This window comes from Dipodomys spectabilis, unplaced genomic scaffold, assembly GCF_019054845.1.
Source record: "Dipodomys spectabilis isolate Male_0828 unplaced genomic scaffold, ASM1905484v1 ptg000039l, whole genome shotgun sequence".
Taxonomy (NCBI): domain Eukaryota; kingdom Metazoa; phylum Chordata; class Mammalia; order Rodentia; family Heteromyidae; genus Dipodomys; species Dipodomys spectabilis.
The window spans coordinates 3,676,429-3,703,587 of NW_024870716.1; the positions used below are offsets into that span (position 1 = coordinate 3,676,429).

A 27,159-nucleotide genomic window follows, 5' to 3' on the forward strand; every position below is an offset into this window, starting at 1 on the left:
GCATGCCTGCAGCCCTGGGTTCAATTCCTCAGCACCACATAAGCAAAAAGAAAAAAGCCAGAAGTGGCGCTGTGGCTCAAGTGGTAGAGCGCTAGCCTTGAGCTGAAGAGCTAAGGGACAGCGCCCAGGCCCAGAGTTCAGGCCCCACGACTGGACCCAAAAATAAATTAATTAATTAATTTTAAAAAAAAATTGTGGTTTCAACCAACTAGGAGAGAAAAAAAAAAACCTCCACAGTTTCCCTTATTTGCAATAACTAGTATATGTCTGGGACAAGTAGAAAAGGCCAAAAGCTATGTAAATATGACCAGATAAAATGAAGTTAAGCAAAATGAACCAAGATAGGGACACACAGTGGTTTTTTTCCTTAACCATGTGGTTTTTTGCTGCTTTGTATGTTTCTCCCCAGGTTTTCACTGTATTTTATGTCAGTATAATTTGTGTGTGTGGGGGGGGGGGGGGGGGGGGAACAAAACGTTTAAATAGGGATACGGGTTGACCCATTGTAACAATGATATGTACAAGATACTATATTGAAAAAAAAAGAACTTTCTAATTTAGATGTGGGATGGGGGTGGGGGGGGGTAGGAGGAGGTAGAGGTGGGAGGGAAGGGATGGCAGAGGAAAAACAAAGGAGGAGGCAACAATGCTTGATAAGAAATGTACTCATTACCTTGCTCATGTAACTGTAACCCCTCTGTATTTTCACAATAAAAAACTTACAAAAAAAAACCCTATGTCTATACTATTTACAGACTTGTCACTATTCCTTAAGCATCATAATAACTATCAATAGTGTTACATAAAAGTCATCTGATGCCTTTAAAAACACAGAAAACCAGGGCATGGTGGTTCATACTTGCAATCCAGGCTACTTGGGAGGTAGAGAAGTCAGAAGACTATAGTTAAAGGCCAACCTAAGCAAGAAGTTAGGGAGACTTCATCTCATCTCAAAGAACAAACTGGCTATGTTAATGTATGCCTGGAATCTCAGCTACACAGAACAAAGACAGGAGGACCACAGGCTAAGGCCAAACCAGAGAAAAAGTATTAGATGCTACCTGAAAAATACAATTAAACAAAAAAGGCTGGGGGCATGGCTTAAGTGGTAGCCTAGCAAGTATGAAGCCATAAGTGGAAATCCCAGTTTACAAAAAAAAAGGGGGGGGGGGGGAGGAAACACAGAAAACTATTTGTATGTTATGAATAACTTCTGTTACTTTAGAGAATTGACCAGCTAAAGATTTTGGTATCCACAAGAAGTCCTGGAACCAAATCCATCATACATATTTAGGAACAACTATATTCTCATTCTTCCTCTCAGTTGCTCAAACAATTTCTATGTCCCACCCCAACCCCTAACTCCAGACAGACACTTTTTTCCCCTGAACCATTTAAAATTAAAACAGTTCTTGTTTTCCATGACCTTGACATTTTAAAGAGTATAGGGTAGCAGTTTTATAGAATGCCTCTTGATTTGTATTTATCAATGTTTCTTCATAAATAATTAGATGAAGATAATGCATTATGATGGGGTTGGAGGCAAGGATTAGTTGAAGTGTTAGGTACCAAGTTTGAGTCCTAGTCTCAGACCAAAAAAAAAAAAGTAAAGATAATGCAGGAATGCCACGTGTGAACTAGTATCCTGGTATTTACTTGAGGAAGCATCTGCCACATTGTAAGTTCTGTTACTTTGTTACAATTGAGACTATTAGATTAATGTTCCATAAGGTTGCCCTTTTCCTTTTAAAAATAAATAATATATGGAAAAAGCTTAAAATAGTATAAGCATCTTAATTCCTTGACAAACTTCCACTTACTAGTTTTGGTGATTCTTGACTAAATTGGTTATTGCTTCTATATCTATTAAGTAGCATTGTTCTGTAATTGACTTCTTTCCATTCTTTTGTGTTTATCATGTATTTATTTGTATCCAAACATAAAAACCCTTCCTTTTTATAACCATTATATTCCTATAACTAATTACACAGTCTAATGCTCAAAATCTGCCCCAGATTCGGCCAGTGGGAACTCTTTCACTTGGGCTTGCATATGTTTCATGTATCTCTATCATTTTTTGAACACTCTGTTACTTATTTATGACACAATAAATTGGTCTAATTAGTCTAACCTCCTATTTTCCTTGCTTCAGCCCTAGAACCAATCCTTTCCCCAAGATTCATTGGGAGTTTTTTTGGTTGGTTGTTTTGTTTTTATTTTGTTTTGTTCTGGTGGGTTGTGGGGCTTGAACTCTGAGCCTGGGCACTGTCCCTAAGCATTTCAGCTCAAGGTGAGCACTCTACCACTTGAACCACAGCACCACTTCTAGTTTTCTGGTGGTTTATTAGAGATAAGTCTCACGGACATTTCTTCTCTGGGCTGGCTTTGAACTGTGATCCTCAAATCTCAGCCTTCTGAGTAGCTAGGATTATAGGCATGAATGACCAGCACCCGGTTCATTGTTTATGTTTAATAAGAAATGGTATTTAGAAACTTCTCCCTGGACATAAAGTATGCTCATTACTGAAAGAGTAATATTGCCTTGTAGGCCCTTTCACTATGCATAAGGGCACAGTGGCTTAAGCCTGTAATCCTAGCTACTCTGGAGGAAAATATTGAGGAGGTCACATGTTAAGACTAATTTTACAATACTCCCTTCACAACCAATGGCTGGGAGCTGTGGCATATACACAAGTAAAAAAAAAAAAAAAGTCTTGTCATGTGGACATAAAGCAAGACCTTTTCTCAAAAATGCAAAAAGAAGACTGGCTGAATGGCTCAAGTCATAGAGCACCTGTCTAGTAAGTACAAGACCCTGAGTTCAAATTTCTGTACTGTACCCCACCAAACAAAGAAATATAAATACATATATGTATAATATGTATAAACAATTCCCAATGTCATTGCCAAGTCTGTATCAGCTTTCCTTTTTCCATAATTTAAACCCTGTTCTACAATAATGAGAAATTTGGCACATACTATTTGGAATAAAATTTTTGCTCAATCTTACAATAAATAAATTCAGAATTCAACACTTTTTACAATTATTTTTGTTGTCAGACCAATAGGCATATTATTTGAAATACAAGCTTGTTTCTGTTTTCATTCCATGTTAGGTTCACTCTTCCACAATCTTGATTTTAAATTCCAAATTTGCCATTATTTATTTTATTAACTATGAATCTATTTTCAGTATCAAAACCAAATTTGCCAGTTATACTAACACAGTGATTACTGGTAATTTAAATGATTTGTTTTGTTTTTGTCAGTCATGGGGCTTTAACTAAGGGCTGGGGCCCTCTCTCTGGGTTTTTTTGCTTAAGGCTAGTGCTCTACCACTTGGAGCCACAGCACCACTTCCCAGTTTTCTGGGGATTAATTGAAGGTAAGAGTCTCATGAACTTTCTTGCCCTAGCTGGCTTGAAACGGAGATCCTCAGCCTCCTGAGTAGAGAGGATTACAGGCATGAGCCAATGGCACTAACCTTGTTTTGCTATTTTTTTAAAATATTTTTTGGTATTCAATAATGCATGTATTTTTTAATGTTTTTTTATTGTAAAGATACTGCACAGAGGGGTTACAGTTACATGAGTAATGAGTACATTTCTTCTCGAGCATTGTTACCCCTTCTTTTGTTTTTCTTCTAACCCCTCAATCCCCCCACCCAACTTGTAAAGTTTGTTTTCAACACAGTATCTTGTACATCTCATGGGTCAATCTGTATCCTTATTTCAGCATTTTGTTATTTCCCTCCCCAAATTAGAAAAGGTCAAAAGCTATGCACACCTGACTATATAAGATGGTAATAACGCCTATATTTTTGTTCTACTGTTTATCTCTGTACTTATACATTTGCAATGTCTCAATCTCATTTTATTATTTTGTTACTTATCAAATTGCTTACCATCATATTAAATTTAAGTGATTCTTCTACTTCTTAAGTATTGCTTTTACATCACTCGATAAGCCCATTCTTCTTTACCTCTTCCTTTATAGCTTTATTATTTCTACTTTGCAAAACATTTATAATTTCCATATTACATTTTTGCAAATTCTTCAAGAAACTAATGATCAGGATGGAAACGCACTAATTAACTTCCAATGAAAATTTTGCCTAATTGTCAGATGGAATTCCAAAACAAAGGTTCCTGATTTACTATGTGTACACCATGATAAATTTGTTCCTTTTCATTCCTGTATTATTCTTCTACTATGAAGAATAAGTCTCAAAACAAACTGAACATAGAAACAGACCTTTAACTCAATATATGACAAACTACTAAATTTTTTAATTAAAACTGATCTCTTAGAGTATAATAAAGAATTCATAGGAATGAGGGCTTATTACAATATAGGAGGGTGAAGAGTTTTTTTGGTGTTAGCTTCACATATGCAATGCTTTACATAGATACATAGCAAAAATTAATACTTCATTACTTCTTTGTTAATCCTAGTACTTAAGTATCCTACTCCTTAAAGTGATGATCAGTAGAATCTAGTCTCACAATAAAAGTATCACTAATGAAAAAAATTCACTCTTCACTTCCAGGCAGCTTTAACATATGACTCAGTTTTATCTAAATATTCTTTTGCCTCAAATTTGGAATATTCCAGAAATAAATCAACAGATTATGCAAAGCAGAGGTGAAGAAGTTGAGAAATCAATTCCTGGTTGTCCAAATTTCCTGTAAATTTCTCATTGATTCAAATTAGCCAATTTAGCCAGGATTGATTTGTTATTTCCAAGTAATTACAGTCTATGATCCAATCATTTCACTTTTAAAAATCTATATTGCAAGTTGACAAAAAATAAGAAAAGCATGTGTAACATACAACAGTTTTTGACAACAAAAGACTGGAAAAACACTGTATGTTCAAACAACAAGAAGTTACTATTTTAGTTTTATGCTGAATTACTATATAGCTACTCTATCTGTAACCCCACCACCCAGGAGGTAAAGTCTGGAGAATTCAGAGTTCCAGGAAACTTGGGGAAAAACAAACAAAGTAGATTTTTATACACTGAAATGTAATTTTTATTTATTTTTTAATGTAATTTTTAAAAGGTATAGAATATGCCTATATTTCCATGCAATAAAAACAGAAACATATATGCTTGCATATGAACAAAGCATTTCTGGGTCAGATAAACTACAATAGTGCTTATCTTTATAGTGGCTACTTTCTCATTTTATGTTATTGAATTTTTTCTTTTTAAGAAATATGGCTACTTGCTTTCCAATAAAAAGAGCTTACTAAAACTAATCTAAGCCGGGCAGGGTGGCATAGGCCTGTAAAGGCTGAAGTTGGATAATCACAAATGTACACAGTACGCAGTTAGTTTGAATCCAGCTGGAAACATATAACAAGACCTTGTCTAAAAAACAAACAAAGGCCAATGGCTCATGCCTGTAATCCTAGCTACTCAGGAGGCTGAGTTCTGAGGATTGTGGTTCAAAGCCAGCCTGGGTAGGAAAGGCCAATGAGACTCTTATCTCCAACTAACCACCAGAAAACTGGAAGTGGTGCTGTGGCTCAAGAGCGCTAGCCTTGAGCTGAAGAGCTCAGGGACAGGCTTTGGGCCCAGAATTCAAGCTCCAAAACTGACAAGAAAAAACAAAAAGCAAAAAAACAAAATCCATTTTAGATTGAGAAGTGTGGTTCAAATGATAGAACACCAAATGTGCAAGAGTAAGTGGTCCTGACCACAAAGAGTAAGAAAAAGGGAGGGAGGGAGGGAGAAGAAGGAGAGAGAAGAGGGAAGGGAAGGAGGAAGTAAATCAACTTTAAAGGTGCTATACTTAAAACGGAAATGAGTTTGAGTTGATAGAACAGATGTTAATTAATATAAAAAAACTTTTCAAATCTATGTAGATAATAACGTATTCAATCATTCATATCATGCTGACCAAAGTAAATAATGAAACAAAAATAATCATTCATAATATTAAGTTCCACACCTGAATACATAAATTTTAACATTTATAATATTAGGGGAATGTCCTACAAGGCATGTAAGATCACTCACAGAGAAAGATTAGTTTATAAAATGTTTCAATCTCTTTAGGCAAAGGAAACAAAATTCTAAATGGGTAAACTAAATCCCAGAAAAAGGTCATCATTTTTATTAAACATGAAAACCAACAACCTGTCCAATAAGAATCTAGTGTCCTAAGTATTACACAAAGCAAGGCAAGTCCATGAAGCCTATAATAAAATGGTGAAAAAGAAAAGTTGTTCTTTGTTGCTTTGTATGTCCCTCCCCCACAGTATAACCCCTGCTTTCACTGTATTGATGTCGGTATAATTTGTGGAGGGGAAGGGGAAAAACAAATCGTTTAAATAGGGATACAGGTGGACCCATTGCAACAATGAGATGTACAAGTCGTTATGTCGAAAATGAACTTTACAACTTTGGTGCGGGGGTCGGGGAGGATGGGGGGGGCAGGGGGAGGATGGGATGGGATGGGAAGGGGAAACAAAGGAGGAGGAGGCTACAATGCTTGATAAGAAATGTACTCATCTTGCCCATGTAATTGTAACCCCTCTGTACAGTATTTTCGCAATAAAAATAAAATAAAAAGAAAAGTTGGTTTCATGTAAAACTGCTTTTAAATATTATAATTAAAACAGAAAACACAATGCAATTCTATTTATTTAAAAAGAATCTCATAAAGACACACACACACACACACACACACACACACACACACACACACTGAAGTACGCTTAAAGTATATATACACTTAGAGGTATATCATACAGATTTTTATAATTTTTTCTGAAAGGGGCTTTTCTCTACCTCCAATGTAGTTGAGATTTTATGCATGTATTTTTGAGAATGTACCTAAGTAGTAGTAGAGTTATCTAGAGACAGACTTTAAAATGGAAAAGACTGAAGGCATAGAAAGACTGAGGAAACAAGAGGGATATAAAGGGAAGATGACAAAAGGGTAAAGAAGATAAGGAGTAAAGAAATTAACTGGAAAGCATGAAAGAGTCGGAGGGGTTAAAGAGCAAAAAGGAAAAAAAGGTAGACTGAGTAGAAAGAAAGCAGAGACCTTAGATGATGAAAGAGGATTACTATAAATGAAATGTTTGACACTAGCATGTGGAGAGTGCCTAAGCTAAATATGACCATAAATTAAATTAACACTATATAATTCATTTTATTGAATTATTACAAAAGGTAAACTTTTTTTTTTTTTGGTCAGCTGTGAGTCTTGAACTCTGGGCCTGGGTGCTGTCCCTGAGCTCTTCAGTTCAAGGCTAGCGCTCTACCACTTGAGCTACAGCATCACTTCTGGTTTGCTGAGTGGTTTATTGGAGATAAGAGTCTCATAGAACTTCCTGCCGGGGCTGGCCTTGAACCTCAATCCTCAGATCTCAGCCTCCGGAGTAGCTAGGATTACATGCATGAGCCACCAGCACCTGGATAAACTTTTTTTAAAAAATCAAAATGCAATGGTATATCAAAAAATCCAAGGAGGGAAAAAAAAAGATAGGAGGTACTAGGCACCAGTGTCGCATTCTGTAATCCTAGCCACTCAAGAGGCTGACATTCAGGGATCAGAGTTTGAAGTCATCCTGGACAGAAGTCTTTGAGAGCCCACAACCAAAATAACCAGAAAAAAGCTAGGCTTGAAATGGGGCTCAAGCTGTAGAGTGTCATCTGTGAGCAAGAGAGTTGGGTAAGCTCAAGACTGAGTTCAAGGGGCTGGGAAGGTGGCTCAGTGGTAGAGCACTTGCCTTGCATGCATGAGGCCCTGGGTTCGATTCCTCAGCACCACATAAGCAAAAGGAGAAAAGCCGGAAGTGGCGCTGTGGCTCAAGTGGTAGAGCGCTAGCCTTGAGCTGAAGAGCTAAGGGACAGCGCCCAGGCCCAGAGTTCAGGCCCCACGACCGGACCCAAAAAAAAGACTGAGTTCAAGCCCTGCTAGCAGGAGGGAAAAAAAAGACAGATGCAAAAGAATTTAAAAAATAGTAAGTTTCTTGCAAATACTTTTCTTCTTTTGAAGTAGAGGAATGACACATGGTAAATAAAGCTGAAAGAAGAGGGAATAAATATTATGCTAAATTATTCAAATAATAATAGCTAAGTAGGAAGTAGGCAGATTATGAAATTCATTTTCTGTCAGTTCTATAATATATCAATACATTCATTTTATTACTTCCTACCTTTTTTTTCTGATCTAAGACAGTGATATTGAAAGCACTATTTATGAGTAAGAAAAATACCTTACCTTTAGGGGCACTAGACTTATTTAAGCAATAAAAGTACCCAGAACAAATGTCGTCTGTTAGTAGGTAACACTGTCAGAATAGAAGAGCACACAGGGGAGCTTTCCCTGATGCTGTAATAGGCTCTGGCTACCTGAGAAGTGACCTAAAGACAAGTGTACTATCTGTATGCTGATTGTCAAAATTCTTAGTCAAATAGGCTGACATTGTCTTTTACAAATTTATACCTGCATAATATACAGAGGTAGAACAAAAGGTTCTACTCTAATACAGTTATACAAAGTGTTTATGGTTTTCCAACTCATCTTTTTTTTTGGGGGGGGGGGTCCGTTCATGGGCCTGAACTCTGGGCCTGGGCGCTGTCCCTCAGCTCTTCAGCTCAAGGCTAGCGCTCTACCACTTGAGCCACAGCACCACTTCCGGCTTTTTTCTTTTTGTTTATGTGGTGCTGAGGAATCGAACCCAGGGTCTCAGGCATGCAAAGCAAGTGCTCTACCACTGAGCTACCTTCCCAGCCCTCCAACTAATCTTTAACAAATAATAACTAAAATATTAATGCATGACAGTATAATACAAATTATCTTCCCATGAATACAAGAAGCAACACATGGACCAGTTGTGATAGCATACACCTGTACGCCAGAAAGCTACTCAGGAAGCGAAGAGCAGACCCTTTTCTTGCCTGAAAGTGCAGTTTGTGGAAAGATCAGGAAAACTACAAATACTTCCAGACTATTCCTCCCATCTCATTACAGTTCTTCTCAAGCCTATAGCACCTTTGGGAAACAATCTGCTGTTCTGTGGAGAAATCTTACTGCCTTAAGAGAACATTTTGACTACTGATATAATTTACATTATTTGATAATAAATTAGAACAAGATTTAATTGAAGGTGGTAGGCATGAAGAACTGCAAATCAATAGATATATTCATACTATTTTAAAGTCTAAGAACCGAAATCTATTCATGGAGGGAGATCACAGACTGTTGAAGTAACTCAGTGATTTGTTTCAAACAAGGGTGCTACCACTCCAGAAATAATCTGGAAAGTGTTAGGATCACTTTTGCTTTTCACAATGACTAAGGAAGCTCTATTGATAATTACTAAGCAGGGATACTAAACAAAACAAAGAATCTTAACACTGCAAATGCCACAAGTCCACAGGCCCCAAGGCTAGTGTGAAGCACAGGCATCAGTAATTCAAGATACTGGGGAGGTAGAGGCAGGATAAAAGTTATTGAGAGTCTATTTTAAATACAAAATACAAACAAAAAGGGGGTGTGGCTCAAATGATACAGACAGCAGATTGAGACCCTGCATTCAATCCCCAGTAATGAAAAGAAAGAAAACAAAAACCTCACAAGAGTCTAGGGACCTTGCCTCTGACCAAAATGTCATAACGTAAGCAAATTATAAAATCATGTAATTGAGAAATGTAGAAGATGATTGTATATTCTTGTATGCAATTTTAACAAGATGCTGCTACCTGGAAATCTCTTGCCTAAATCATCTCCAAACACAGCCACTAAAGCAAACAACAACAACAACAAAAACAAAGATTGCAAAAAAGAAGATGCATATGCTAGCTAGTAAGTTTAAATACTTTTATACTTAGGGAGAATATTCTTGTGAAGCCAGAATGAATTTGCCAAGCATTAAATAAGCAGTAAAGGCCAACATAGGAATGGTTGGACATTTCTATCCAAAACCTCACATTTACTTTCAAACTATTTTTAAGTGAAGTTATAAATTAAAACTAATAAACTGCCTGTTATCACAAATGGCCAAGGCTACGTGCCAGTGGCTCATAACTGTAATCCTAGCTAGTCAGGAGACTGAGATCTGAGGATCAAGTTCAAAGCCAGCCTGAGCAGAAAAGTATGTGAGACTCTGATCTCCAATAAAAAAAAAACACTAGAAAACTGGAAGTGGAGCTGTGACTCAAGCAGTAGAGAGCTCCGCTTGAGCTGAAGAGTGCAGTGGCAGAGCCCAAGCTCAGAGTTCAAGCCCCACAACCAACAACAACAACAAAAAAGGCCAAGTATATTACTTTTGATTTTACAGTGATAATTAGATTTTATATGTAAAATTCTTGAGTGGGAAGGACAAGCATTACATGTGCTGTTCTAAAAACTGGTTATCGTATTCAAATGAGTATGTACTTAAGTTCTTAATAGACTACATTTTGAATATATTCAAAAAGAGCATTCACTACTGATTACTCTGCGAAAATAGTAAAATCTTAAATCCAATGTTTCTTAATAAGTTATGAATTATGAAAAGAATTTTATTGAATAACTATTAAATCATTAGAAAAGGCTGTACTTTGCTTGAAAGGTGAGCACACATTGCTATACCATCATAATTAACCATTACACAATGTCTCAAAAATAGAGCAAATTGACAAGAGAAATCACTAAAACACACATTTGCAACTTTTTTACTATGATTGCTTTGCATATCAGACTTTTTTAAAAGAAGATAATGAAGTACTAAATTAGAATTCATCTAGTAAAATAATCTGTGGTTTAAAAGTATTCATGTAGAAAATAAAGAACTTTTTTTTTCTAAAGACATGAGACCTGAAATAGTTTATTTCCCCCAGAAATGTCACTAAGGCCCATCTTTTGAGAAGAGCTGAAAATATTTTATTGCACTTTTATTAAAATTGTTCAAAGCCAAAACAATAAAGACTAGACTATGAGATGAGAAAACAGAAAGTCCAAAATGGACTATATCTAACACACACCTTTGTGGAAAGGGTAAAGATGAGCAGTATGTTTGATAGGCTAGAGAATCAAACAAAAATATGAACCTAAAAAATTTCACTCAGTAAGGACCTTGTAAACACTGCAGATTAACTTTGAGTCATCTAGAGAGCTCAGAAAATTTTAATCCTTGAAACTAAATTAAGATGATCCTAGGTTGTTAATGCCTCCAGATCCCTGTTATGAGCAAACTATCCAAAACAAATCTTAGAGCGAGACAATATAATTTTTGTCCTTCAATTACATCTATGAACAGTCTCCAAGTACATTATATAAACAGAGACAAAATAAACCAGAATACAACAGACATTAAAAGCCAACAGAAAGTGGAACTTAAAAATTTCACAGAGAATTGTCATTTGAAAATAAAAGAAATTCCTAATACTTGTAACAATTTTTTTCACACATCATGGTGAAACATTCCTATAATTCCAGCATTTGAGAGTTAAAAGAAGGACTGCAAATTCAAGGCCAGCATAAACTAAATAACAAGTTGAAGGCCAACCTGTGCCACCTTAGCCAGGTTCTATCTCAAGCCACACACACATAATATATATATATATATTTTTTTTTTTTTTTAAACCAGTAGACCTACACGGAAGAGTATAAAAAAGTTTGGAGGGGAAGTTGGCAGAAAGACAATATTCCAAAATGGAGGTAAGAAAGAAGTCTCTGAAAGTAATTAAGAGCAACAGAGTGGATACAGATGTAGTTAATTTCTTGATAGCTACAAAGGATTGATTTCAGGTTCTGTAGTTAGCAAAATCTGGGAATGTTTTAAGTCCTTATATAGTGTAATCTTTGCTTAAGCTTATATGCATCCTCCTATATACTTCAAATAACCTCCAGATGACCTGTTGTATTGTGTAGGAAATGATAGGAGAAAATATGTCTGTTCCCATGTAGTATAATGCCATTTTTCCCAAGTATTTTCAATCTATGGTTGGTTAAATCGACAAATGAAGACCCCATATATATGGGAAACTGTCTCAGTGTGAGTAAATGTGTATGTCTGTGTTAAAAAAAAAATCTTGTTCAATTTAAGTATAGACTATGAATTAAATAAATCTGAACTAATGGGCATGCTATAAAACTTGAATGTAATATCACAATACCACATGCATATTAAATTTTTATGAGGCTCAAACATTTGCAATTATACACAATTTGTTCTCTGACCAAAATACAAATACATTAGATATAGTAACAGTAATACGAAAGACTAGAAAATCCTTAAATGTTTGGAATTTAAGAAATCTACATTTAAATAGCCCAAAAGAAAAAAGTAAAGAAAAATATTTCAAAATGATTATAATTGGCCAGAGCATAAAAAATTTGTTGCAACCATCTAAAAACAGTCTTAAGAAAAAATTTGTAGCCTCAGACATACAAATACTAAAAAGAATAAAAATGATAATCACTTTTTAAGTTAAAAATATACTAAAATAACTCAAGGAAAGTAAATTAGCATAAAGATAAAGAGAAATAAAAACTGTTCCTGAACACCAGTAGTGGCTCTTGTCTATAATCCTAACTACTTAGAAGGGTGAGATCTAAGAATACTGGTTCAAAGATAACCCAGACAGACAAGACTCTTATCTCCAATTAGCCAGCAAAAAGTCAGAACTGGAGGCATGGCTCAAGTGGTACAGGGCCAGCTATGAGCAAGAAAGCCAAGCCTTAGTTCAAGGCCAGATATCATCACCAAAACAAAACAAAAAGGAATTAAAAGGGGGGTACCAATTCTATAAGCTGCAGCCATTGTAAGATCTGACTACTCTTATAATTATTAAGGAAATCATCCATAATCACAAGCCTTTTCCATAAACAAGATTCTAGACAGCACATGGCTTCTTGACTGGTGAGAATTCTATCAAATAGTTGAGAAATAAGTTACAACCCTACATATACTGTTCCAAAGAAAAGATAAAAAAAAAAAAAAAAAAACTCACCATCAGAAATTCCTTCCTAAGAGGAAAACCAAATAAAAACACATTCTAGGAAAAGAAAGTGACAGGCCAAATCACCCATAAATATACAAGTAACCTATAAACAAAATATAGGTGAGTTTTTGCAAGATTACGTGCTAGATACATCTTTTTTTTGGGGGGGGGGGGGGGCGGTGGTTGGTCATGGGGCTTTAACTCTGGGCCTGGGCGCTGTCCCTCACCTATTCAGCTCAAGGCGAACACTCTACCACTTGAGCCACAGCGCCACTTCTGGCCTTTTCTGTTTATGTGGTGCTGAGAAATCGAACCCATGGCCTCAAGCATGTGAGGCAAGCACTCTACCACTGAGCCACCTCCCAGCCTCTAGATACATCATATTTTTATTCAAACATAAAAAATAAACAAAATTATATGTCTAAACATAATCTAAAGAAACTTGTAAGATCAGCACTGGTGGCTCATACCTGTAATCCTAGCTACTCAGGAGGCTGAGATCTGAGGATCATGGTTCAAAGCCAGCCTGGGCAGGAAAGTCTATGAGACTCTTATCATCAATAAACTATCAGAAAACTGGAAGTGACGCTGTGGCTGAAGTGGTAGAGTGTTAGCCTTGAGCTGAGAAGCTGAGGGACAGTGCTCAGGACCAGAGTTCAAGCCCCCATGACAAAAAGCAAGAAAGCAAGAAAGAAACTTGTATAGGAAAACTATATAAAGAAAATCATGAAACAGTACTGAGAGATCCAAATAAATTAACATTTTTAAATTTTCACACATTAGACAAGTTAATATTTTAAGTAGAAGTTTTTCCTAAACTTAGTCGAAATTTAAGCTCCAATTTTGTTTAACTCTAGAAGAGGAGAAATTGAATTAATATCATAAAATATATAAATATAATAAGCATACAGTTATAGGATCATTAAGTCATGATAGAGCAATTACTTGACTCCATCCCTTCTGTAATACCTGATATACTACAAAATATCTGAGATATTGGTGACTTAACTAAATTGAGTTTTTCCGTCAGTAATTACATCAGTCTATATTATTTCCTCCGAAGTTTGTGTCCTATTGATATTTTGCAACAAAGGTGAAAGAACAGTAATAGCCTGAAAATATTTACTGAGTAGCTAGCTCAATAAACATTTGCTGAGTACACAAATCAAGTGATATACAGCTTTTAATTCTATATTCTAGATTTAAAATTTCCCGTGTCTAGTTTTTCCTCATAAACAATATTGTCCCAACTATAGTTTACTCAAATTAGATAATGTATCAGTCCTAAATGTAAATTCAACTTATCTATGAACAACAGATAAATGTAGAGAAATATTGATATTTTTATTATTCTTGAACATAGAAAAAACCATCTGTAGACAGAAGTTGTCAAACAGAAAATTTACTTCCTAAGGAAAAAATATGTAATTAGAAGCAAAGTAGTGAATTTCTTTCTTTCTTTCTTTCTTTTTTTTTGTTCAGTGGTAGGGCTTGAACTCATGACCTAGGCACCGTCCCTAAGCCTCTACTGTGCTCAAGGCCAGCCCTCTACCACTGGAGCAACAGGGCCACTTCCAGGTTTTGAGTGTTTACTTGGCAGTAAGAGTCTCACCGAGACTATTTTTTCAGCCAAGGTTGGCTTCAAACGAAACCATCAGATCTCAGCTCCTTTTGTTCTTTCTTTAAGGATCATTAGGTTGTAGATATTCCAAAAATTATTATGAGTTAACATTTTGAGCTTTGATTGTCTTACAGTATTGTTATGTTGGCAATGTTATGGCAGTATTAAGTCTGGTTATGGACATAATTTTTTGTTCCTTAAAAATCATCTAGCAAGCCAGGTACTGGTGGCTCATGCCTATAACTCTAAGCTACTCAGGAGGCTGAGATCTAAAGATCATGGTTCAAAGCCAGCCCAAGCAGAAAAGTCTTATGTCCAATGAACTACTCAGAAAAAGCTGAGAGTGGCATTGTGGCTCAAGCGGTAGAGAGCACTAGGCTTGAGCACAAAGAGGCTCAGGGACAGCACCCAGGCCCAGAGTTCAAGCCCCAAAACCAGCAAAAATAAATAAATAAATATCGCCAAGCAGTATGAGTTTAAAAATGGGGGACAGGTGCCGGGCGCTGGTGGCTCACGCCTGTAATCCTAGCTACGCAGGAGGCTGAGATCTAAGGATCGCGGTTCAAAGCCAGCCTGGGCAGGAGAGACCGTGAGACTCCTATCTCCAATAAACCACCAGAAAACCAGAAGTGGCGCTGTAGCTCCAGTGGTAGAGCGCTCGCCTTGAGCTGAAGAGCTGAGGGACAGCGCCCAGGCCCAGAGTTCAAGCCCCATGACCGACAAAAAAAAAAAAAAATGGGGGACAGGGATTATCAGTAAAATAAAATGCACAAATATACTGCATATTGTTCAGAAAATTGAATTATAAGCAAAATGGAAATTATCATTTAATACTGTCTAAATAATTTGTTCATAAAGTTCTGGTATTAATCCCCAAAATTATTATCAGTATATTTAAGTTGCTTCATTTTAGAAGAATTTCAAATTAAGAAGTATAACTTTATATGTATCTGCAGTCAGAGATAAGAGAGATATCAGAGATAAGAGAGGGGCCCAACTCTCCTTAAGTTGCACACGGACAGATACATTGTCAGATACTGTTAGGTCTTTGTTGTAAACATTTTTTTTTTCCCCCTACAGCTCATGGGCTTGAACTCAGGGCCCAAGTACTAACCCTGAGCCTCTTCGTGCTCAAGGTTAGCAAGCTATTACTTGAGCCAAGTGAGTTGTTTACTGGAGATTAAGAGCCTCAAGGACCTTCTTGTTAGGGCTGGATCCTCAGATCTCAGTCTCCTGAGTAGCTAGGATTATAGGCATTTAGTGTTTATTGTTTTTTGTCTTTTTCCTATAAATAAGCAAAACTTGGGGACAGGCCAAGCTAAATAGCCTCTTGAATGACAACTGATAGATCCTTCCTTATGCCTCGCTTCCTTGAGTGGGGAGCTGCCCCTAAGCAGCCTTCTATGATTATTCTAAAGAATCTCTAATTCCAAAAACCAGGGCAAACTACAGCTGCTAGTGAAACTGAAACTCCTGCTTTGGTAGCCTTGCTCCAGTCAAAACCATTCCAGGCAACTTGTACTAGCTTTAAAAAGACTAGATGCCAGATAAAACAGCTATGGTAGATTCTTAATGCATGGTTTCCACACGCATGTTTTTTTAAAGTCATAGACAGGGTTTCCAACATGCAAGACTGAAATTGGTGGAACTATAATCAGTGCACAAGTCTGCTAATCTTATTTTCACCATGTTAGTAAGCTGTTGCTCAGTCTTGCCCTATTGCTCTTGGAGGCCTCAGTGTACTTCCCACTACTTGGTATTGCAATATTAGGTCCAATAAAGGCATCTCTCAATGATCTGTTACTGCCTACATGTAGTAACCCTAAAAGTAGATGAAAACCCAAGCTTCTTCCTTCAAGCAGCAGCAACTGCAGCAGGAGGTCATGGGAGAATGACTGAACAAAAGCTGTGTTAGCCCCAGTTCTCCCAGATACATAAATTCTCAGTTCATTCAGCAGTTAAAAAGCAAGTATAAAGACTCAAAAGTGGACAGTAGTAGACCATTGGAAGTACTAAGAAGGCAACAGGTATCAGGAGACCTACACAGAAGGCAAGTCACAAAATGCCATGAAAACAAGCTCTAGTCATTAAGAGAGTTACAGAGAGCTACCAAAGTCTATGTACTGAGAGACCTGACATTTGAAGTTCAGGGCTACACCATTAGCTGTTGGGTACAGAGCCACTTATTTAGAAGGCCCAGAGGTTACTCTGACTTGAACACCTGCAGTTGCAAAGTTTATATTGTTTAAAGCTTAAAGACATAAGGCTCTAGTTCTTGGGATCCAGAGCTACAAAACTTGGGTTTGTAAGCTCAACTTGTTAACCTGTGGTAGAAGAACTCAGGGTTGCTAACAATAAAACGGATTCTTGCCTATTTATAAATTCTATTCAAATAGAGCAAAGAAATCCTTAACCATTTGTGATACCCACATAGAAGCACACACTTATGTATATGCATGCGCACGCACGCACACACACACACACACACACACACACACACACACACACACACATTAGAGCAGCATTTACTATGTGAAGAGTAAGACTTAGAGGTAGAAGACCATGACAAAAATTAACACTCGTTCACATTAATGAATTGTTCTACTTTCAACTCCTAAAAGAAAAATCCATTTTAGGTATATTTTTGCGGTATTCCCACAGTAACTCTATGAACTCCCTGTTGCAAGTACCATGGTGTAAACTTAGGGCTTTGCACTCTCACTAGGCTTGCTTGTTCACAGCTGGTGCTCTACCACTTGAGCTAAGTCTCCAATCCAATGTTTTGCTGATTAATTGGGGGATGTAGTCTCACACTGTCTGCTCAGACTGTCTTCAAAGCAAGTTCCTCAGATCTCAGCATCCTGAGTAGCAGGATTACAAACTTAAGACAGAGGTACCTGGCTCTACTTACCCTTTTTTTCGTGCCAGTCCTAGGGCTTGAACTCAGGGACTGGGTGCTGTCCTAAGCATTTTTGCTAAAGGCTAGAGCTCTATCCCCTAAGCCACAACTCCACTTCTGGCTTTTTGTTGGTTAATTGGAAGTAAGAGTCTCACAGATTTGCCCACCTTGGCTGGGTTTTAACCACAATTATCAGGTCTGACTCCTGAGTAGCTAGGGTTACAGGTGTGATCCACTGGCATCTAGCTCGGTTAAACTTTTTTAAACTAGGTTTTAAACTGGTACAACCCCTTTGGACAGCAGTTTGGAAGTTCCTCAAAAAACTAAGCATGGGGGGGGGGGGGGGCATGGGAAGGGATGGGAAGGGGAAACAAAGGAGGAGGCTACAATGCTTGATAAGAAATGTACTCATTATCTTGCCCATGTCATTGTAACCCCTCTGTACAGTATTTTCACAATAAAAAAAATAAAAATTAAAAAAAAAAAACTAAACATGGATCTTCCCTATGATCTAGCCATATCACTCCTGGGCATCTACCCCGAACATCATGAGACAAGATATGATAAATACACCTGCACATCCATGTGCATTACCATACTATTCACAATAACCAAGATGTGAAAACAACCCAGAAGATCCACAATAGATGAGTGGATCCAAAAAATGTGGTACCTATACACAGTGGCATTTTACACAGCCATTAGAAAGGATAAAATAATGTCACTTGAAGGTAAATGGATGGAGCTAGAACAAATCATGTTAAGTGAGGTAAGCCAAGCTCAGAGATAAATGATGCATGTTCTCTCTGGTATGTGGAAATTAGATCTAAAAGATGCTAGGATATGATAAATTATACAGGATTCAAGATCCTCACACAATAAGCCCAAGAGGATACTCTTAAAAGAGAAACAAAAAGCCATAATGTCTACATGTTTCTTCATATATCTCAAAATGAACTTCAAGACCTTTTTTATTTGTATTTTTTGGCCAGTTGTGGGGCCTGAACTCTGGGCCTAGGCACTGTCCCTCAGCTCTTCAGCTCAAAGCTAGCACTCTACCACTTGAGCCACAGTTCCACTTCTGGCTTTTTCTACTTATGTGGTGCTGAGGAATCGAACCCAGGGCCTCATGCATGCAAGGCAAGCAGTCTTCCACTGAGCCCAACAAGAGATCTTCTTTTATTTTTTGATGATTCTGTCTTCTTTTCTTCATGTATGGTGTATTCAAGTGTATATCTCTGGGAGGGTACAGGGGGAGGGTACAGAACTCAAGGGAAAAGAGGCGAAAAAGCTCAGTGGAGCTCACTGGTCAATGATGAAGGTGAACTATATAACTCATCAGTGGAGACAGGAGGGAGGGACTTAGAGAGTAAGGGAACAGAAGACACTGTATGAAAGGAAATGTACTCATTACCTGACTCACGCAATTGTAATCCCTCTGTACATCACCTTTGTAATTATAATAAATTTTTTAAAAGAATAGAATAGCCCAGAAAATGAGTGTGCTGGTTTCCTTTTCATCTATTGATCTGTAGTTTTCTATTTCCTATGCTGAATATTATTATATAACATGCTATTTACATTTTAAACCATTATTTAAGTACTAAGGAATATGCTGAAAGGGAAAATATTTAGGAAGAGTACAGATGATTCATAAAGCAATGACTAAATCCTCATAGTAATAAAATACTCAAATGGGCTTAGGCTACCAGAATAAAAAATATATTCTACAAACTCCTTATATCCAAGTATGGCTTAAATTGTGGATAATCAAGTATCTAAACAAAATAGTTTGGGGCAGTTTCTAGAACCTGTTGTTTTTGTGCTAATTCTGGGACTTGAACTGAGGGTCTGGGCACTATCCCCTTTCTTACTCAAGGCTACCACTTGAGTCACAAGTCCACTTTCAGCTTTTTGGTAGTTTATCGAAGATAAAAGTCTTGCATACTTTCCTGCCCTGGCTGGCTTTGAACGGTGATCCTCAGATTCCAAGTCTCCTGAGTAGCTAGGATGACAGGCATGAGCCACTGGCAGCCAACCAAAACCTGTTCTTTTAAGATGGTGACAATCACCTTTGTAGCTCCCATCTTCATTTCTTCTACTTCCCTGCTAACTAGAATACAAGGGATGGCTCAAACTAAAGCAGCCATCTAGATTTTAACCATAGATAATGAAAAGGAACCTAGATCCTGAGCACTTTGAGAGTATATTTTCCCTAGCTCCACGCTTTCAGGTAATAAAACTTCTGTATTGTTCAAGTCACTGAGATTTGAGGCCTCTGACCCTCAAATACATTATCTACCCCTAACAGTAAAATATAAAAGATGAGGGTGCGAGGTGGTAACAAGAGGAAAGCACAGGAATGGAGGGAGGAAGGGTGAGAAAATGTAGTCATTATAGTCGATGCACATTATGTAAAAACTGAACCATGGAACTTGAAGGTAGGGATGGGAGGGGAAAAGATGAGAGAATGATGATAGGGCTGGCACTGATCAAGATACTGTCCTTATAACCTGACTTCTGGAACTGAAACCTCTTTGTACAACTACTTACTAAAACTAAATAAAATATTTTATATTTATTTATATAAATAAACATATTTGCTTTTATTTTTGTTCTTGATGGTCCTGGGGTTTGAACTCTGGTCTTGGGCACTGTCCTGGAGCTTTTGTGCTCAAGGCTAATGCTCTACCACTTGAACTCCACTTCGGGCTTAGAGATAACAGATTTTACAATTGGCTTCAAACTGTGATCATGAGATCTCAGCCTCCTGAGTAGCTAGGATTATAAGCCTCAGCCACTGGCACCTGGCAGTGAATACTTTTAATGGGGAAAAATATAATTCTGAGCAGCCTATAATTCTGGCTGCTCAGGAGGCTGAGAGCAGACTTCAACCTCCAGTACTAGAAACATGTATACACATGCAGGCATGTACACATACACAACACAAATATGTAAATGATTAAAGCTGGAAAGCAATGAACTCAGCAGTGGAACTCACTCGACACTGATGAAAGTGAACTATACAACTCATGAGTAGAGACAAGGAGGGAGGAGATTGGGAGAGAGAGTAAAAGAAGACACTGGATGAAAGAAAATATTCTCATTACTTGACTCATGTTGCACTAAAACTACTTTCTATTTACTAAACTTAACCAATTAAATTGTAACTGGAAGGTTGAATATTTTACAGTGACTAGGATTGAAATTTGTTTAGCATTTCTCTTATATATAGTTTTCTAGTTATGCTTTATGCTTTGTTCTTTGGTAGTTTTGTTCACTACTGAAGTACAGTTTTTCTTCCAGTTTAGATGTTTGACACTATACAATGTCATTTGGTAATTTTTTTTTTGGTTGGTGGTGGGGCTTGACCTCTGGGCCTAGGCGCTGTCTGTCAGCTCCTTAGCTCAAGGCTAGTGTTCTACCACTTGAGCCACAGCACCACTTCCAGTTTTCTGAGTGGTTTATTAGAGACAAGAGTCTCATGGACTTTTCCTGCCCAGGTTGACTTTGAACCGTGATCCTCAGATCTCAGCCTCCTGAATAGCTAGGATTACAGGCGTGAGCCACTGGAGCTCGGCTGGTAATTTTTTTTTTTTTTACCAGTAGTTTCTTTCTAAATGGTATTTGTCAAGAAGCGTATGCATAATGTATAAGCCTTTCCCCAATTGAATCAATTGTGCTTGTTTTGTTGGTGAGGGGTATAACTTAAGGCGTTCATCTTTTATCTTGGTTTTTCATCACCCTTTGAGATAGAATGAGCTAAATTTCAATCTAGAAAGGGGGGTAATTAAAAATTCAGTTGGCTTGTCAAAGGATTTACTATTTTATTTGAAAATGATTTAAGACTTCTGGGCCTTTCATCACCATTTGAGTTGTGGTATTTATTACTGACCCTACACTGAGTAGTAGGAATCATATGATAGTTTACTATGATACAATATATGAAAATGATTCTGCTTTTGATTTTTCATATTTGTTATGTATTAAATAATTACACAGATTTTTCCCCCCTTGTGGGGAAACTGGGGTTTGAAGTCAGGGTCTTATAATTGGATACACTGGTGCTCTGCTATTGAACCATACCTGCAGGCCTGAATTTCACTGGTCTTCCTTCCCATCTGGGCATATGCTTGAATTGCATCCTGCCTACTTTTGTCTTTCAGTTATTGCTGGGATGACAGGCATACACAACTGCATCCAGCTTATCTTCATGGAGGTAAAATCTCGTGGACTTTCTGTCTGGGTAGTCTAGAATCACCATCCTTCCCCTTCTCAGCCTCTCATGTAGTTTAGAATGACAGGCATGACACTGTACCTAACTAAGGGTTAAGAAGTGCTCTTATTAACCTCTCTGCCCATTCAGACCAAACCTATAAGCCTGTCATTCACAGCCTCCCAGAGAGTGAGCCACTATCACCCCAGCTCAAATTTATCTCAATACTATGTTCTCTTTTCACTGTAATCATTCATTATTATCTTAATCTGAGTAGTAGAATTTGCCTCTGTTTTCAGCAGCATATTTATATTTTAGGGAATATAATGAATCACAATAGGAATAGTGAGAAAGTATCAATTAAGCTCTCTGAATATGGTCAAGATGAGCTAACAGAACTTGTAGTATGGTATATCTTCAACCTTTAACACCATAAAATACAAGATATGTGTAAAAATCTGAATAAATGTCATATTTCAAAGCTATAACATATATAAAAACTACCTTATTCCATACTGTCAATTTGGAAGGAAAATTAGAAGAAAGTCTAGGAACTGACACTGACCCAGTTAAGATTTAATTGGTTAAGTTTAGTAAATAAAAAGTAGTTTTAGTGCAACATTACCTGTAAGCATATCAAGGAAACTACACCTGAATTCAAATCCACAATCTGCCTTTTTTCCTAGGATTAAACGGAAGCTAAGAATATAATTCTTTTTATCAAGGTAAAATTCACATAAAAGGAACCTTTCTTTGGGGGGTGGAGTGGGGGGGAGGGCTTGAACTCTGTTCCTCAGCTCTTCAGCTCAAGGCGAGCACTCTACCTCTTGAGCCACTGCACCACTTCCAGTTTTCTAGTGGTTTATTGGAGATAAGAATTTCACGGACTTTCCTGCCCAGGCTGGTTTGAACTGTGATCCTCAGATCTCAGCCTCCTGAGTAGCTAGGATTACAGGTGTGAGCCACCAGCACCCAGCTAAAAGAAACCATTTTCAAGCGTGCAATTCAATAGCATTCAGAACGTTCTTGATACTATGTACCACTGTCTCCACTTCTCAAATGTTTTCCTTCCTTCCCAGGAAGTGAAACCCCATCTCTGTAACAGTCATTACAACTGCTATTCTTTTTTGTCTTTATAGATTTACTTATTGTGCATATTTCATATAAATTGGATCCTAGAACAAATGGCTTTTTGTTTTAGGCTTCTTTTACTTAGCATAATGTTAATTTTTGTGGTACTATGTTGTGAGTACATTCCCTTTTATGACTACATAATATTCTATTGTCTGTATACAAAACATTTTGCTTATCTGTTCTTTAGTTGATAGAAATTAGGTTGTTTCTACTTTGAGGTTACTGTTAATACTGCTGCAATAAACATTCACAAATAGACCTTTGACTATCTACTTTCAAATGTTTTGGGTTGGTGAGTCATATAAAAATTCTGTTTTCTGGGAACTGGTGACTCAACCTGTAAGCTTAGATGCTCAAGAGGTAAAAGATCTGAGAATCACAGTTCCAAGCCAGCCCAGGCAGGAAAGTCCACGAGACTCTCATCTCCAATTAAAAAATCAGAAATGGTGCTGTGGCTCAAAGTGGTACAGCATTAGCCTTGAGTGAAAAAGCTCCCAGACAGTGCCCAGGCCATGAGTTCAAGCCTTACAACCACCACAAAAATAATAATAATTCTATGTTTAACTTACTGAAGAACTGTCAAACTTCTACAAACTCAGATAGTCACATAAGCAAATTATTATTATTTCTACTATTAACCAAAAATGGGTTATAAATTTTTATTGTTTAAGGAAAGGTGAAGTTAGAACTTAATATTCTATTACTACAATGGCAACTGTTTCAGGGAAGCTGCCAAGAATAACATAATAAGAACATCTAATTTCCAAGTCAAGCATTTATTAAAGCATTTTGTAAGTTGTAAGAAATGAAGAAAAAAACCTAAAGGTATTAAAAAAAGTCCAAATACGCCAGAAACCACAAATAATAAATATTAATAAATGCTAAGTATATTAACAGATAATAGGATTGAATCTTTAAAATTTGCAAGATATAAAGCCCAGCACCGGTGGCTCATACCTGTAATCCTAACAACTGAGATTTCAGGATCGCAGTTCCAAGTCCATCTGGGCAGGAAAGTCTATGAGACTCTTATTTCCAATTAAAGAAGCTATGACTTAAATGATGGAGAGCTAGCCTTGCACAGAAAAACCCAGGGAGAGCACGTGAGCCCTGAATTCAAGTCCCAGAACCAGAAAAAAAAAAAAGGCAAGATGTTACTTGCAAGATACTTAATTATTATATGTGTACAGAAAGGTCAAATTTAGAAAAACAAATCTGTTTTTACCAGCCAGGCACTGGAAGCTCACACCTATAATTCTTGTAATACAAGAGGCTGAGATCTGAGGATTGCAGTTTAAAACCAGCCCAGGCTGAAAAATCCAAGAGACTCTTAACTCAGAAAAAGCCAGAAGTAGAACTATGGCTCAAGTGGTAGAGATTCACATTGGGCAAAAAGAGGCTCAAGGATAGAGCCCAGGCTCTGAGTTCAAGCCCCAGGACTAGCAAAAAAAAAAAAAAAAAAAAGGCTTTATATGTATCCTTCTAATTATATAAACTGGAAATTGCAACATAAGAGACAAAGTAAGTTTAAAATAAACAATATTGATTTAAGGAAGGTCACTACATTATGATAAAAAGTTCAATAACTGAAAAGATCTGATAGTTCTATACTTAAAAGCCATTCAAATAACTAATGAAAAATAGTCTACCATTGCAGGGTCAGATTTCAACCCATCTTTAATCTGTTGGTAGTTCTGTCAGATAAATTTTTAAAAAATTAACAAAGGGTGAAAGATTATCAAGAAGAGTAAAAGATGATCAAGTCTGATTTAAGAGCTATATTAAGAAAGTTCACATTCTACTCAAATGTATGGGAAGTTGACCATTAGGACATGAAATCTCAGCAAGTATCAAAGAGCTGCAATCACAAATACCACATCCTTGAAAACAATGCAATTATATGAGAAATCAATAAGACAAAACCAAAAAAAAGAATTACTAGTCAAGTGGAAAGGTTATAAATCCTCAGAAGGACCACCCTGAATCTCATGGATAAATTATAATCCAAACATTGTAGCATTTTTCCCATCAGAAGAAAAACAGACAAGAGGGGGGAGGCTGGGAAGGGATGTGAAGGGTAAACAAAGGAGGAGGCTGCAATGCTTGATAAGAAATGTACTCATTATCTTGCCCATGTAATTGTAACCCCTCTGTACAGTATGTTCACAAAAAATAAAAATTAAAATTAAAAAAAAAGAAAAACAGACAAACAAAATAAACCTTGTACCACTATTCCCAGGGGGATACTAGGATAAAGAGAATAATATTCTACTGGGTTAATAAACAATCATACATTAGCAACTCATATTTTGACTGATGAGAAACCTGAAACATAAGGCAGTATGTTCTATAACCAAGATCTGAATCTAATTTTCATATGGTAAGAATATACAGCAGACAAATGTGCAAAATCTTGAAAATAAGTTGGAGCATTTGACAAAAAATGAAAATATGGGACAAGTTATCTTTAATACTGAAATTCTGTTATGAAATTTTTGTTATAATCCTACAGTGGTACTTTACTCGAAAATTAGCATTTTGTGCCAAACTCTAGGATTAATTGAGCAGGTATGTAATTACTTATAGATGTATGTTTATAGGTGAGTAATATACATGTAATATGTATATGGATGAATGTACACATGTATATATACAAACGTGGGGCGGCGGCCCCCAAAGCTCCATGTATTTGGTACCCAGACTATGGCACTATTGCAAAACAGCAGAAACTTAAAAAAATGTGGCCTAACCAGAATCAACTCCAAATGGATCAAAGACCTCGGAGTCAAAGCAGACACTCTGAAAACATTACAGGATGGAATAGGAGAAACACTAGGTCTCCTTGGCACAGGCCGAAATTTTCTTAATAGACACCCAGAATACAACAAATCAAAGAAAGGTTGGACAAGTGGGATTGCATGAAATTGCAGAGCTTCTGCATGGCAAAGGACATAGCTAGCAAGATCAATAGAAAGCCATACAACGGACAAAGGTCTCATATCTAAAATATACCTGGAACTCAAAAAATTAAATCCCCCAACAACAAATCCTCAAAGAAACAACTGCCCAATAAATAAGTGGGCTAAAGACTTAAAGAGAAACTTCTCTAAAGAGGAAAAAAGGATAGCCAACAGACACATGAAGAAATGCTCAACCTCTCTAGCCATAAAAGAAATGCAACTCAAAACAACATTGAGATAACACCTCACCCCAGTTAGAATGGCTATAATCAAGAACTCGCAACAGATGCTGGAGGGGATATGGACAGAAGGGAACCCTACTGCATTGTTGGTGGGAGTGTAAACTTGTTCAACCACTTTGGAAAGTAGTATGGAGGTTCCTCAAAAGACTCCACATAGAGCTCCCCTATGACCCAGCAATCCCACTCTGGGGCATTTACCCAAATGATCACAAGACCATACTAAAGCTACCAGCACAACTATGTTTACTGCAGAATTATTTACCATAGCTAAGATATGGAAGCAACCCAGCTGCCCCTCAGTAGATGAATGGATCAAGAAAATGTGGTATATATACACAATGGAATTCTATGCCTCCATCAGAAAGAATGACATTGCCCCATTTGTTAGGAAATCGAAAGACTTGGAAAAATTATATTAAGTAAAGTAAGCCAGGCCCAAAGAAACATAGGTCCCATGTTTCCCTTATTTGCAATAACTAGTATATGTCTGAGTCAAGCAGAAAAAGTCAGATAAGTTGATTGTTAGATGAAATGAACCCCAAGATAAGTATTCAAATGTTTTTTTCTTTTTTTTTTATTGTGAAAATACTGTACAGAGGGGTTACAATTACATGGGCAAGATAATGAGTACATTTCTTATCAAGCATTGTAGCCTCCTCTTTTGTTTCCCCTTCCCATCCTTTCCCATCCTCCCCCCAACCCCCAATCAATCCTCTCCGTCCCCCCCCACCAAAGTCGTAAAGTTCGTTTTCAACATAATGACTTGTACATCTCATTGTTGCAATGGGTCCACCTGTCCCTTCCCCTCCACAAATTATACCGACATCAAATACAGTGAAAGCAGGGGTTATACTGTGGGGGAGGGACATACAAAGCAACGAAAAAATAATCTTATAAATGTGTGCATGAAAGAAAAAAAAAACATTTGAATACATATTTTAGGGTTCATTTCCCTAACATCACCTTATCTGACCTTTTCTGCTTGACTCAGACATACACTAGATATTACAAATAAGGGAAACCATGGGACTTATGTTTCTTTGGGCCTGGCTTACTTCACTTAATATAATTTTTTCCAAGTCTTTCCATTTGCTAACAAATGGGGCAATGTCATTCTTTCTGATGGAGGCATAGA

At 37.1% G+C, this 27,159-nt stretch overlaps 1 protein-coding gene across 1 annotated transcript in view; it reads right to left on the reverse strand.

Annotated features, from left to right (window-relative positions):
• Positions 1-27,159, reverse strand: part of Arid2 (AT-rich interaction domain 2) — a 157,888-nt gene that overhangs the window by 81,955 nt on the left and 48,774 nt on the right. The window lies entirely within an intron of this gene.